Here is a 16,403-nt window from a genome sequence, read left to right as displayed (position 1 = left end):
AATTTTAATAAAAAAATTATAAAACAATATTTCAAAGGCTAATGTTAATACCCTTATAGAAAAAAAAAATATTTCCTAAATCAGAATTATACGCACATAGCCATTACACTAAATATACTGAGTTTGTGGTAACTTATTTCATAGTCACAAAGTGAAGTTCTATTAATCATTTATTATCACCAATTTTTAATAAATTTAATAAGAATAGAATCTTGATTTAAAAAAATAATTGAAAATGGATGCAATGTACAGATATTTGATTAATATAGCTACAAAAATCGTGATAAAATTTCTCAAAGTGTTGAAATTAAATTTCAAATAATGATCTTTGACACTATATTTAAATTTCTATTCAGGAAAAATGAATGAAATTGCTTTCGCGATCTTTGACATTCAGTAATAAATGAAAATAAAGAAAGACTACTTTGTAAAATCTGTCAAAAAATTGAAAACTGTCTACAAACAATTATGTTGATGAGAAGGAATAACACCTAATCGGTTGACAAAAAATTAAATTTTTAGAATTTTAATAATGCAATCGATGATGAAAAAGAATGTTAACAAATCATCCAATATCATGAAAGTGTATTCTCCGTTGACAATGGAGAAATGTCAAATGCAAATTAAGGCGTTATATATTTTTTATTTCAATTCTGTGACAGTGGTTGAGATCACTGGCTATATTGCTGGGAGAGTAACAAAAGTTCGACTTGTTAACTTCTAATAAGAGTATGGTTACAAATGAAATTTTGAAGTCAATTTTATACGCGTTGAAAGAAAAATTGATGGAAATTGGTTTTAGATATTCAGCAAAAAATCAAACACACTATCAAATTTTAATTTATCCATAAAAATGTTTCATATGTCTATAATATTTAAAAAAAATACTTGTGTCTAAAAGAGTAGAATACAAATATCCACTTTGAAGGAAATATAATGTACCAGAAGCTATTAAAATGGACATATGCATAACAATTTCCAGAACAGTTAAGAAATATTGATTCATATGCCAAACACAGGCTTTGAACGATTTACATTCCATGCACTTCAACCTTTTCCAAGTTCCAAGAATTCCAAGTTCAAGAACAATTACGCATTGATTGAAAGAATTCTCCAAAAATATATAAATATTCAACACCTTAAAATAGAAGAACAAAGTATTTCAGAGATGTATTGATATCCTCAAGTAATGTTAACTACATATACATTTACATTTCCACCATGCATATCATTGATAATATATTGGCACAAAATACTCATTTTGGGTTTGCTCTAATATCAGACCAAAGACACAAGCTGCATCTGTTGGATCGCCATCCAATATTTCCTTTTAAAGGCACCGAGTTCTAATATTCGCTTGATGAAGATTCTGAATGCCATCCGTTTTACCGCTATCATTTCGGCCAACTCCTGTTAATATCTGAAAATATTAAATATTTGAATTAATATATATCTGAAAATATCTAGAATATCTTTAAATTCTAGAAGTGACTTAATTTTGCACTTTAAATCAATTATCCAGTTGTTCCATAAAAGAATTTGCTTACAATTTTGTTATACATAGAAATGAAAATAAAAATTTTAAAATGTAGATTAATTAACACTTCGGCTTACTTACCATTTCGCTTTTTGAAATTTACATTTATATTAAAGTTTCACTTAAATCATTAGCTAAATAAAAAATATTTCGTTCCTGAATTTTCCGAAAAAGTTTATTCTCCAAGGATTAGAAGTGGCGCTAATAATGGATGCTGAAACAACCGTCCAATAACTGCCGTCACTGGTTATTCTTCTGAATACAGTAGGTTATTTTGCAAAGTCGTCAAAATGTTCTCAAAAGCCACTTAGGCTCCAAAGCAGACGCTTTCGTGCATAAGACAAAACATAGTCCAAAGTTTTGCTTGAAAAGTATTTCTTTCGTAGGTTTGTAGATGAAATTTTCTGGTTTATTTAAATACTTGAAAATAACCTAACTGATACAAGTATGTACCGATTACTTACTACGATTAACTAAGATAATATTTTAAATATCAACTGCAATATGTTTGATTCGTTCTAAAAAATGAGTTAATTGGAGGATGAAATAAGACTTGAAACAAAATTACACTGGAACATATTTTACTTATTTATCACATCCGTAGGTTTGAAGAGATTTCTGGCCATGCAACATATCTCTTGAAAATCTCAAATAAAATGATCAAATGTCAAATCTGAGATTTCTATTATAATTCAGGAATTTAGCATGTCATCTTGAGAATATTTTCCATGAAATAAGCACAATTAATGTGTATTGAGGGCGTGAGTATGGAATCGAAAAAGTCGTAACATACCAAGTGCGGATGCGTTTTTTCCCAGAAAAATTGCATCGGTAAATTGTCTAACCTATTAAAATAACTAACAAAATGAAAAAGTACATTGTTAGTTATTTGACAGTCGATTCAAATGATTGGATACAATCTTCATTTTAATACGACAGTTATCTTAATTTGCAAAACTTACCGAAATCACTTCAGTACCGTTCTTTCCTGTGCATCCAGACATCCTTTGTATATAGAGTTTGTAGCTGGAACTGAAAAGGCCTTTCATTCCACAGATGGAGTTTCGTTATTCAAATAGATGACATCAGATGTATTCTTTGCACAGTGCGCTGCTGTAGAATCAAATGCAGATTAGTTGATCTTTGTTTGCTTTATATGACGTTCTATTTCACCCAAGTATTTAAGTACAAGTAAACTGGAGCAAACGGATGTTATCTCACAAGTTCTTGCTGTCATTGCACAAAAAAAAATCCTCCAAATTAACATTGATTCCATAGTTTAATAAGAAGAAATCTTCATGGTTATTTTCTTCTATCACGGATTACACATGTTAAATCCACATGATTTTGCCCTCGTTTCTTTGAAACCACTTGTCTGGTATATGGAGAGATCATAAACCTTTCACTTTCAATCCACTGTGCAGACTGAATTTAAGTCTTGATAATTTGCGAGTATTAAAGGCGATGCATTTTGAACTTGGTTTAATATTCCTAGCTTTTGAAACTATCAATTATATCTGTTGGATCTCTGACCATAATTTAATTTGAAAAGGGTCCAAATTCCAAAATCCACTTGTAGGTTCCAGATATTTCCTGTTGAGCCATGGTCATTTCGGTCAAAACATGTCAATCTGAAAAAATTAAATAATTTAAATCAACAGATATGAAACCATCCATCAAGAATACCATGAAATGCAGGAGTATATGCAATTACAATTTTGCACTTTTAATCTGCACCGGTAATTCAAACTCTCGAAAAGAATTTGCCAGCGAGTTTATTTATGGAAAAAAATTAACTGTTTTTTAACTAAGAAAATTTTAGTTAAAGGAAAAATGACTTGAAAATTTTTAAATCTTTTCGTATTTGAAATACATTAGTAAAACATTTCACCCACCCATTTCATTTATTCTTTTAAAAAAGACGATTCTAATTATTTTTTTTCTAGCGATACGCCTATTCATTTAGAGAAAATAAATGGAGCATCCAGTTTATTAATTATTCTTCAAGCAGAATTATTGATTATACTTTATATCATAAGGTTTATATGAAAACGAATTTTAGTTAGAATGCTCTTCTAATAAAAAGCCATATTATGCATCGAGATAAAATATGAAATTTCATTTAAAAACAAATCAATTTTAATTTTGTAAGGCTGCAATTTTAATTTTATAAAATTTCTTAAATAGATGCTTAAACAAGAATTTAATGATCTTAAACATCTACTGTTACAACAAATGAAGAATCTGAAAGAAAATTAATATATTTTTCTTAATAGCAATACGTTTGGTCATACTAGAAAGAAAGTTTCACTTTGGCCCATACAGAAACAATACAAAATTACCTACAAATATTTTTACCTTTTCATAGGTGCTGGAACCGGTTATTTGAAAGGGTTCCTGGCCAAGCAATATTTTTCTAGCGATGATGACATGCAGATGACCATTCCAAGCAGACTCCCCTTTCAGGCGAGTAATTACTTGGAAACACAACTATCGAAATTTGGCTCATGGATTACACGCATTTAATATTCAAATTCTTGTAGTTCTTATACTAGGAGGAATCAATTTTGATAAATGCTTTCAAATAATTATATTTCGCATCTTTTTTTCCCACCAGAAACTTGCTTTCTTGATGAACAAATTAAAATAACTTCCAAATGCCATATCGTTTTGTCAGTTTCATTAATAAAATTCGAGTACTTACTGTGCCTTTGGATACATAGACGTATCTTAAGCGAATACTTCCTCGCATCCAGCAAAATTGATATAGATGACATGTGTATGGAACTGAGAAAATACGGTGTTTGGCATCATATCTTTATCACGCAAATTAGTATCTATTAAGCGTCAAAAGTTATCCAGCCTATGAATAAATGATGCAATAAAATGAATACATTTTTATAGTTCCTTTTACCATTGCATAAAATCAAACGATTTTATTTAATCTTCATTTCGATATAACAATTATCATAAATAGCATAACTTACCGATATTACTTTGTGTGAAACAAAATTTTCTTTTGGCCATCTGGACAGCTACTATCCGTGCTTTTTGCCAAAAGCTGTAAAGGCAGTCCCTCCCTCTTCTTATGGTGAATGACGTTGTGCAATTGTTCCCATTAAACGGCTAATCTGCTTCTTTAATGATTTCTGTGACTTTCCATTTCACTCAAATGATTAAAAAATGGAATGAATCTAACAGAAACTATGTGGTTTAGTGAAACAGTTTAAATTCAAGATCTAATGTTCCAATCATTTTTACACATTGAAGATGCCAACTTAACATTCATTCAATCGGCACATTTGTAGAAAAAGGCACAAGAAAACAATCACCATGGTTCTTGTCTCTGTCATTAGCCTTTACCATGTAAAACCCATATAACTCTGGCACTCACGTCGTTTAGAAGCCACATGCATGGAATATCCAGAGACTATTAATGTTTCTTCCTCATTCTATCTAAGCGTCCATCAAGCGTGTATATTTTAATTCATCTTAGAAAGTTTCAAATAGTTAAAAATAGTTCTGCGGCAACTCATTGCTAGCGATTACCGTTTTTATATAGATATTATTCTAGTACAAGATACTTTTGTAGGATAATCTGCGCTGAAGCTCAAGGTTCAAAACATAACTGTAATTCAATTCAGAAAGTAAAGATTACCGTTTTTAAATTTTTGAAGGTGAATTGCAGAAAAGTGATCAAATTGTGCTTTTTTTGTTTACAACAAGCAACGTTGCTTTCAAACTACGTCTTTGTCTTAAAACATTTCATATTTTTAAAAATTTTATGAAAATGATTTTTTTTACATGTTTAAGTTCAAAGAGGTTCAATACCAAATTTGTATAAATAAAATTAGAATAGCTACATTTAAAAATGTTTATTTTTTATCTCTAAAGCTCGATTACCCAAGTTTTCCTATCGATGCTCCAGCCAATTACTTATTTTCATTGAAAGTTAGTGAAATTCTCCCCGCATTCGATATATGAGGTTATTCAAACTTCCTTTCTGTTGCGATATGGAGCGAACTAAATTGTTTCTAAATTCTGGGAGGAGAGAAGTTCAAATAAGCCGAGCTACTCTATTCAGAAGAAATGACATGCCTTCAACATCAGAAATAGCTTATCAGTTTACGGTTGATCGACAATGCAAGCCTCAATCAAAACTTTTTTTCATGGGATGTGAAATTGTTATATCAATTAGAAGAATAATGAATATATAGAATATTAAATAGCCGAGGCCCACAAGATTACTTTCATATTAGATAGGGATTTTAATTCCAAGACGGAGAAAGAAGGGTGGTTAAAAGAGCGAAATGTTTCATAATTGAACATTATGGAAAAGGAGCAATTATTGTTCTATATTGCAAGAACTGCGCGTTTAAATTTAAAATACAATTAAAATAAACTTACTTGAAAGTATAGAAATTTTGAAATTAACCTAAGCTTCATTCCAGTTAAAAGTCCTCTTAAGCCCTTCCAAATGAGAATAAGTATTATTCGAAGAAATTTTCTAGAAAATCTGTAACGTCCATGAAATAAATATTTTCATTTTAATAGTATTTGAAATTTTATGGGGAAAAGAGCGAATTTTTTTAGGACTCCTATCAAATTTAACGAAATATGAATTTAATTTATTTCTGCTCCTCAGAATGTAAGCATTAAAATGCTATGTGTCGATACTACTCAACCATTAAAAATTTACTACATTTATTGGCTACAATCTTTATGAATTGCATTTGTTGTCTTGAGCTGAGAGTTCTCATTATGAGAGATTTTCGGAAATAATGTCACGAAGCAAATTTCATTAGTTCACTCGATTTATCTGTTAATTGATTGTTCAATCTTTCTTCTGACGGGAGAATATTCCAAGGCAGAGTGGGAACTCGGCATTATTAATCAGTCATATACCCATAAAAAAATCCATAACTGCTGGATTGGTGGAATTCAAATTCAAAATGTTTTTGTTTTAATTATTAACAAAGGCCTTCAGAAATGAACTGGATTTAACATTTAAGAATTGACTAAGCATTCTGTTAAGCTTCATTTCGCATTACTTTTCTACTTCGAATTGTCTTGCGTTCTATCGAAATATTGTTCTTAATGTCAAACTAAGCTACGCTGAAATAGATGAAGTAGCTTATTCTTATGAAATACACAATATCGGCACCATTTTTCCATTTAACATTTTCTATTTTCACAATTCTGACACACACATTTCATACACTGCGCCAAAACTTCAAAATCACAATTTACACACGCAATACCCATGCCGCTTCCAATACCACCCTCGACATTACAATCCACACTCACACACATTACCCACGAGTCTTCCAACACCACCCTCGACATTACAATCCACACTCACACACATTACCCACGCCGCTTCCAACACCACCCTCGACATTACAATCCACACTCACACACATTACCCACGCCGCTTCCAACACCACCCTCGACATTACAATCCACACTCACACACATTACCCACGCCGCTTCCAACACCACCCTCGACATTACAATCCACACTCACACACATTACCCACGCCGGTTCCAACTCCACCCTCGACATTACAATCCACACTCACACACATTACCCACGCCGCTTCCAACTCCACCCTCGACATTACAATCCACAGTCACACGCATTACCCACGCCGCTTCCAACACCACCCTCGACATTACAATCCACAGTCACACACATTACCCACGCCGCTTCCAACTCCACCCTCGACATTACAATCCACAGTCACACACATTACCCACGCCGCTTCCAACTCCACCCTCGACATTACAATCCACAGTCACACACATTACCCACGCCGCTTCCAACTCCACCCTCGACATTACAATCCACAGTCACACACATTACCCACGCCGCTTCCAACACCACCCTCGAAATTACACAACCCGCTTCTAGCACCACCCTCGAAATAGATTGCAATCCCACACACATCTATGCCGTCACCCCCCCCCCGTGTTCCGAAACCAGAATTCGCAAGCTACTCCACCGCTCCGTGATTCTCTCAAAGCAACACGTACTGCTAACACCAGCCTCAGGCCACAATTCCCATACTCTCACACACGCCATTACTCATGCCGATAACTCCATAAATTTCCGCTTCTCAATTTTACATACATCATCCGAATAAGGACGAGTGAATCATTTCTGTTTTACAACACAATAGATGGCGAAATGACTTGCCACGCTTTCATATTTCCCATTGACCCTTTCCACATTCGATTATGTTGTATTCATTGCTTTCTCCATTCACTGCATAATTCGCCATTGCAAAGATTAGGCTTCAGACACAATATACTCCAATAAAGTGCATTAATTCTCTTCCTCACAATATATCTGTGCGTAACATGAGACGTGAAAAATGTGCAGCACTAGGCAATTTTCTCATTCGCATTATGCATTTCAAAATGAGAACAAAACGAACGACAATACTCCTCATTGCGTCAAGGAGATCAAATATTTTGCATTGAAATGAACACGAAAACAGAATTTAAAAAATACCGAACCCAGGGTTTCTTTATGATGGTTTTGATGAGCTACATATTTACTAAAGCAGGGAAATCTATACTTATATAAAGCTCAATGTGTGTGTGCGTGTTGGCGCTCTACAGGCCAGACCGTTTGACCTACAACTACCAAATTTGGTACATGTATACCTTGGTGTATGCACCTGAAGTCCCGTTTTTGAATTTTTAATTAGAATTTTAATTATTAATTAAAAACTTGCTTTCCCGCCAAAAAAAATTCTCATTTTCCCCACCTCCAAATGAGTAAGGCTTAAGTTTTCCCATGCTAATGAGGCTAGGCTAAAGATTTTTCGACCGATTATTTCAAACGATTCATTTTATTTTCTTAATGTTTGATGCATTTAAAATTAAGCACTGTTAATTAATTTGCTCATGATGAATCTGAGAACATTTTGTTGACAAATTCTTGAGATATTACATAAATTAAGAAAGGTATTTTTTTAGTGTCCATTAAATTTTAAACCCTCAGTGACTGTTTTTAGTAATCATATTATAAAAAAAATGCTTCGTTTCAGTAAAAAATATTGTTATATTAATTGCCAATTAATCCTTTCCAGTTTAATTTAAGGCATAAATTCTAGAGGAGCTAACAGAAAATTAGAGAGATATATATTACATTATGACTGAAGGCCTTTATAATATTACGAGTGAATTATATGACTATCAAAATTTGAAGTTTTAAAATATTTTGATGAAGAAGCTATTAAAGTAGGAATTGGATAAAATATTTAATTATTAAATTTTAACGAACATTAAGATTGGCGAACCGGCTGACCGCCAAAGGTGGCTAGTAGTAAATAAAACAGGATTCGTCATATGCAAATGAGTATTAACTTTCGAAATTCCATAAAAATATTTCCTATACTCTATACGGCTTTCCCAGACAATTTATGAATTTTAATATTGGATTTCTCTCAATACCAGCTTGTCCAAATCTGATCTCCATCAATTCCCGATTATGTCTCTGAACTCAGAAAAATTCGGCTCATTGCAATCAAATTACATTATGAATAAATCAAATTTTAATTAAAATGCTGTTTGCTTTGGATAATACACGAATGGTTCGACACTTAAATTTAAAAGCACGTATTTGGATGCACGAATCTGACGTAAAGCATGGAGCACTATTAACATTTTCCTTGGAATTGCTTTAAAATTACACTTTAAAACATACAAACTGAAATTTCAGATATTAGTGGCACTTAAATGACAAGACAAAGTATTTTTTAAAATTTCAGCTAATAACATTGAATTTTAACGTTTATTTAACAAAGTAATTTTCAGGCGGAAAACGATAAAAATACACCCTCTGAAATGTTAAAACATCTCATTTCAAGTAATAGCATGTCTGAGAATTCATGATTTGATTGAATAAAGACAATTCCAACGAAATGAAAGCGGACAATATTAACCAAATAGCTCTTAGTATATAAATATTCAAAAATATCAAATATGTTGATGCAATTTAGATTTTTTCCATTAATATAAACTTACATGAATGATATCAAAATAAAAAGGGGAGACCTACACTACTAATAAAAAGGAATTTCATTTTAATGTGAAACAGTAGTGTGCCATTGAAGAAAATTTAAAGAGAAAGAATTAGTTCGAACAGAGAGAGAATGTTGAAGGTAACGATCGGCAATATCAGGCACTACGGATTCGAAATTAACGAAAAGCACTTCATTCATCCTCAATAACACCTACTACAAAGTAATGCTATTTGACATCCTATGAAATGTTAGGGAAATCAGAATTTCAATAGAACAGAATTGGAAAATGGCCTTATCACTCAGAAATTTATCATTTCAAAAAAAAAAAAAAAAAAAAAAAATCGGTTAAAGTATTTTTTCCAATTTGCTTTTATATTTTTACCATTCAGAAGAAAAGTTTCATTTACAACACGCATATTTTTACCTTGAATTTTCGAAATGTTCTTAAGCATTTAACACTAAATCATTTCTCTAAACATAGGAAATTTGAAATTTTTCAGTTCTATAGTGCAGGAAATTGTTTTAATGCTTGGAGTTTTAAAATATGTACCAACATTTTATTCCTTTTCTTACAAAACAATTAATCTTGGATTCAATTAAATTCTGTTTTGGCCCTAACATCAAGTATCAACTATGAAATTAAATTTTAAGCGCAACAACATCAAAATTCCCCTTTCGATTAAATATTAATTTACTTTGACAACAAATTTATCCAGATGAAAAATTTAATTTTTACTGCTCAATCCGCGATTTACCATATCACAATGCATAAGCAAAAGTTGGAATAACAGCATATAATCAGCAAACCTAGATCACGTTTGAATATTAGGTAGAAACTACAGGAATTATTAATTAGAAATATACCGAAATGAAACTAAACCGGGATTTAAATGAAAGCATTTTATGAAGAATCCATATTTAGAGAGCGTTTGATATCCGAATAAGAAAAAAAATAGCGAAAATTACTGGCATAAAAATGAACAACATTTTCTGTGATTTTGGAAAATTCCCTTTAATGATTTTAATAATTATTGTATCAGAAAATATTTAATTTTCGTTTTTAACTTCTGGGAATTTTAATTATTGCCAGGTTACTCTTGCTTTGCGGTTCATTCATTTTTGAAAGAATTCGATTGCTCCGTATTCAAACTGCCTTTCGTGTTCTTTTAAAATTATCTTGATTGGAATTAAATTTGCTCGATTTGTAAATTCTTGGAAGGCAACAAAATCTGAATCTAGTATTTTGAAAGAATAGGGAAGAAACATTGATACTTTCTGAATATTCGATGCATGTAATCTCTAAGCGGGTAAGATGCCACAATTATATAGACATACCTGGTTAGTCTAATGCGATAGAATGGGAAATCCAAGAGAAAATATCTTCCTCTTCCATCTAAAAATGGCTTGGTTCAGTGTGGTGCGATTCAGATGGGGATCTTTTCCGAAACCAGCTTGGATCCAGTATTGTATTTTCAAAAAGAAATCGAAAGGACGACACTTGGCAGCGACGATAACTTCGATATATGAAATCCATCACATCAGGAGAGTTGGGTATAAAGATGAAGGTGTCGCTTCTACTTCACACTTAATCTTTGCGGAATGATGAGCTATAAGAGAAAATGCAATTTATAATATTTACGCAAATTATAAACAAACTGCAGAAAATTTTTTCTATTTTTTTTTCGAATTGGAACATATTTTATATTGATTCATATCGAAAATTCTTTTTCGCTTTACGGTCATTTCGCATTACGAATAAAATTTTGGAATGAACTAAACTTGAGAAAGTGCAATTTCACTGTCTCTTATCTAGGCCACCGAGCCACTATTTATAATAGTAAACATTCCTCCTCGAGTTGCTTTATTTAGCTTTACAATAACATAGGAAATGTGACAGAATGAATGAATAATTTTTCATTGCACAAGGGCTAGAGCTGACCAAGCTGCACCAAATGAGAATGCAATGTGCATGTTAAAGACGCAATAGAATATTAAAATATATGAACATCCCACTGCATGGCAGAAAACGTGATCTTGCCCTAACATAACGATGTTACAGTCCTGTGCGTTTAATAACATTTTACGTAAGATGAAGGAAATATAACTTTCATTGGCATTACTACATATATTTTCGCATATGTACATTTAAAGAGTTTCTTCTTAGCACCTTTGAAAGCGTTACTAGTTTTACAGGGTTTTTCTGTGGCACCACAGTGAGCTGTTTTATGCCACAAATGTTACTTGTTGTAAATAATATTTCAAAGTAAGCTGTGGTAATAATATAATTTTATTGCACAAGATTCATCGGTCACGCCTACGGCTCTGAATGCGTTTACAAAATGTTATAGTAATAGAATTGAAGAAATAGAAATCTCAATTTCAAGTGTTTTTTTAAAGAAAACTACGACACGAAACTAGAGCTTTGCGACGGTTTTGCATGATGTGCTATCAAAAAAATAAAACTATAGAATGCAAATGCAAAAAATTAAGGGTTTATATTTTAAACATAAACAAAACTTTGATATGTTTTATATAGCATTACTTTTTTTTCACAGCTTTGTATTTACGATGGTAAACGGTAAAAATTTATAAAGATTCATATTCTTTCAAATCTTGTATTTCAGAAAACCTCTTCGAGCCAGTCTTAGCATCGCAGCCAAGTCGAGGATCTGTCACCTCTAATCCCCTGTCATACAACGTATTAATTTAGTGCTATTAGAAGCATGGACTGTTAAAATTTACATCCTACATTATGCTGCTCATTAGAAATTTTCCAGTAAGCTTTCCATAAATTGTGAGGATTGATGACGCTCATTATGCATTGAATGTAAAGCTCTTCGTGCAGACATTTGGACCTGAAATGATTAAATTTGGCTAATAGTAACTTACCGAGGCGTGGCATTTACAAAAAGATTCATTCTCCCCCCCCCCATATTTTAGATTTTTAACTAAAATTTAAATTTATTCCCATATTTATTTCTACTAATAAAAAAATGTTTCTTCAGCCATTCTGGAACAAATAACAAACCTATTTTTATACGAAATCAAAATTTTTTTTTCAATGATACTCTATTTTTTCAGCGTGTTTCATTTTTTCAAGTTTTTTTTAGTTTTAAGAAATAGTAACAACGCTTCTTTTCTGTATACTAATTCAGCTTACTAATGATTTTCATCTTTATTAGTAGTATAAATACAGATAATTGTCATCTAAATTATTTTGAATTAAGGAATACATTGCTTTGCTCATTTTATATCAGTTTGATACTAAGCTGCCACAAACAAATTCATTTGAATGCTGGTGGATATCAAATCCTTGATACAAGAACCTAACATTATTTCTCATTTTATCTTGCGAAAGACATGCACAAGTTTTTAATTTGCTCAAAAACAGATGTATTCGAAATGCGGAAAAGACTTGAAATGCGGAAAAGACTTGAAATGCGGAAAAGACTTGAAATGCGGAAAAGACTTGAAATGCGGAAAAGACTTGAAATGCGGAAAAGACTTGAAATGCGGAAAAGACTTGAAATGCGGAAAAGACTTGAAATGCGGAAAAGACTTGAAATGCGGAAAAGACTTGAAATGCGGAAAAGACTTGAAATGCGGAAAAGACTTGAAATGCGGAAAAGACTTGAAATGCGGAAAAGACTTGAAATGCGGAAAAGACTTGAAATGCGGAAAAGACTTGAAATGCGGAAAAGACTTGAAATGCGGAAAAGACTTGAAATGCGGAAAAGACTTGAAATGCGGAAAAGACTTGAAATGCGGAAAAGACTTGAAATGCGGAAAAGACTTGAAATCAGGGGAATTTTACAGTCCACTTTTTTTTACACTTATATTGAACGAGAGGCAATAATGTGCCAAAGCAAAGTAATTTCGAATAGAAGTGAAACTACAACTATCTGCAACATTATAGATTTTTTTAACTTTGAAAAGAATACGAATTATTCACTAAAAAGTTAAATAAACAAGTAAAACTACTTGGACAATGGTGAAATGATGAACTGGATTATTCTCATTTTTTGTATCTAAATCATATTCAAAGTCATGAAAATAAATTATTTCTTTAATAGAAATTAGTTATTTGAAAGTATTCGTGAACTTCAATAACAGTTATACACAAAACAAGCTTGAATGATTTTTTTATTTACTTTCCATTCAGATTTCTTCCGTTTTATGAAAACTAAGAACTCTGTCAAGTTTGGTGCTTTTTCAAATCTGATATTTTTTTATAAAAAGAAAGTTCTAAAATTTTCTATTATATGAATTTTTTGTACACTTATTTATAAGATGAATCTCGAACATTCTTCGTTTTTGATAGAATTTTGAATTAAATATTCCCAAGAAAAACTGAAACGCTTGACTTTATCCTAGTAGAATAGTATTGTCGAATTTTTAGTTGAATTTCCCGAATCCAGAAACTAATTCAACAAAAATTTAAACTATGTAATATTATTACACTTCATAGTAATTAAATTCCATAAAGTTAATGAACAACTTTCACATTTTAAATTGATTCATTTCAATTTAGTAAATGACAGCAGTCATGGTATACTCATTAATTATATAAATTGTGATACACATTCAAAATAATGCAATAAACCTGTTCAGAAAAAAGAAATTTATTGAGAATGGATATTTCAGTCGAAAAAGTGTTCGAATCTTCAGTAAATAAAATACTCGTATTTCTTTATTATATTCATGTGAACTCGGGAAAAAAAACACAGCTTACCCATTATCATCTAGTCCAGCATCTATAGTGAACAGGTTTTAAAAATGGTACCTGCTAGTACTGAAGACTTCGGGATATTTAAAACATTCAGTAGTACCATAGACATTAATAAATTGCATTATCTTTCGAGTTCGAATATATACAGACATTTTCTATAATTTACAAAATCAGTCTTCAACCTTATACAAGGAACAACAAAATGAGAAGTAGCAAATCTTCAGAATATTTATCGGTTTTTGAGAGTCTTGAAATGTCTCATCAATCCTTCTCTTCTTCCAAAGATAAATGCAAGGTGGCTACTCAACAAGCCGATATTAAAAAAGGGCTACAAAAATAATTATCCAAATTTGAACCCTAAAGAGGCAAACGCAGTAAATATAAATATTTTTAAATAGGCAAGAATAATTTCGATATATTTGAAAAGAAATCTTTCGGATTTTGTAGAAAATGAGGGCAAAGTGAAACAAAGGTAGCCTGTAAAATGGTTAGCAATCACAGGTGATCATTCCATGTGCTATAAGCGGATTTTCACTTAAGGAACATCAAAAAGTGAGGACTCAGTAGCATAGGCGGCAATGAAGGTACACCATGATACTGTTTGGCTCCGAATCCTAACTAATATTTTCTGACATGTTCCGGAAAAACTTTATTAAATACTTCAAAGAGCTGGTTATGTAGTCTTCGTCCTAGCTGGATTTTGTTACTCGTCTTCTTTCTTCCGTTTCCCGAATGGATCATACAAAAGTGATGTAATTAATACTAAGCCACACAATATTTCCAACAAAAAAGTAGGAAGCCGAAGACCGCCAATATTTGATCGAAAATATAAGAAATGTAAGAATACAGAACTGACGATACATTATTTTAACTTTTCTGTTCCGTAATTTAATTATATGAAGTACTATTTTAATGCAACACGAGACTTATTTTAGGACTGATTTTATAAATTTGGTCTTATAATGAGGATGACGTTCCTGCCTGGAAGTTTCTCTGGAAGTTATTGATTGCGTGATTTTAATAAAAAAAATAATTACAACATTTTATTATGAGTAATCGTGTAAATATAAATGTTTAAATATTTTATTTCAAATCTGCTATTCATGTGCTGATTGCAGAATGTCTATTTGTGTACAGGAATTTCGAATAGTTCAACTATCCCAAATGGGTTCTTATAAATATTGAAGGGTATATAATATAATAATTAATATTAATAAATATATAATAATTATATAATAATTAATAATAATATAATAATTATAATTAATATAATAATATAATAATTACGCACACTCCCGCCTCAGTGATTATTATAAACAAAAAAGAAAAAAAAAATGTGTTAAAAATATATTCTATCTCGCGGAAAAAGTGTTTTATTCTGAGAATTTACATTTATTGCATTTATTTGAAAATTTCGATACACCAGAAAAATAATGACTCTTAAGTAAATACTAGACTCGATGGAAATGAATCTAAGCTCTAGTTTGAAGGCATGAACTTTTTTGTTGGGACCTCAAAATCGTGAGTATTGTTCAGCAGACAGGATCCAAGCATCCTTTTAGCAGAAACTGAATCCAACACAAGCTGAAGACGCTTAACCCAGGTGGATTGGATTCATCAGGATCATAAATTGAATTGCACTTGTCATTCTACGATGGCGAAGATGAAATTTTATCCTCTAAAATTATAATGCCATATTATCCATATAAGATTCCAGTTTCCTACGGGAAGTTTACTTAAATTTGATATGACTCATTTCTTCTATTTACAAAACATCGAACAGATTATCGATTTTAAAAGGGCTATCTTAAAAGTACCGAAAAATAAAATATTTTTAAAAATACTATGTCTGAAAATTTATGATAATATTTCATTGTTTTAGATATCAGTTTCATCCCTCTCAGTATCCATTTTTACTTGTCAGAGTAAATTTTGAGCATCAGTCATTTTGAATCTTGTTAGAGTTGTTGGAGATACATCTTTTACAGCATCTTCTATGACGTTCAAACATAAGAATTACTTTAAAATGTTGAATTTTCATCTGGCAACTTTCTATATCATGAAAGGGGGGGGGTATTTTTTTCGCGAAACTTAGACTTTA

At 31.5% G+C, this 16,403-nt stretch overlaps 1 long non-coding RNA gene across 1 annotated transcript; it reads right to left on the bottom strand.

Annotated features, from left to right (window-relative positions):
* Window positions 1-87: 87 nt before the first annotated feature.
* LOC129954279 (uncharacterized) lies at window positions 88-14,836 on the bottom strand. Its single transcript, XR_008782679.1, has 4 exons — window positions 14,306-14,836; window positions 10,909-11,180; window positions 2,500-3,168; window positions 88-1,420 (listed from the first exon to the last, which is right to left on the bottom strand). It is a non-coding gene; the product is annotated as an uncharacterized LOC129954279 (long non-coding RNA).
* Window positions 14,837-16,403: the final 1,567 nt, after the last annotated feature.

This window comes from Argiope bruennichi, chromosome 1, assembly GCF_947563725.1.
Source record: "Argiope bruennichi chromosome 1, qqArgBrue1.1, whole genome shotgun sequence".
In the NCBI taxonomy this organism is placed as follows: domain Eukaryota; kingdom Metazoa; phylum Arthropoda; class Arachnida; order Araneae; family Araneidae; genus Argiope; species Argiope bruennichi.
The sequence above is the reverse complement of the archived record's forward strand: the minus strand, read 5'-3'. Positions and strand labels throughout refer to the sequence as shown.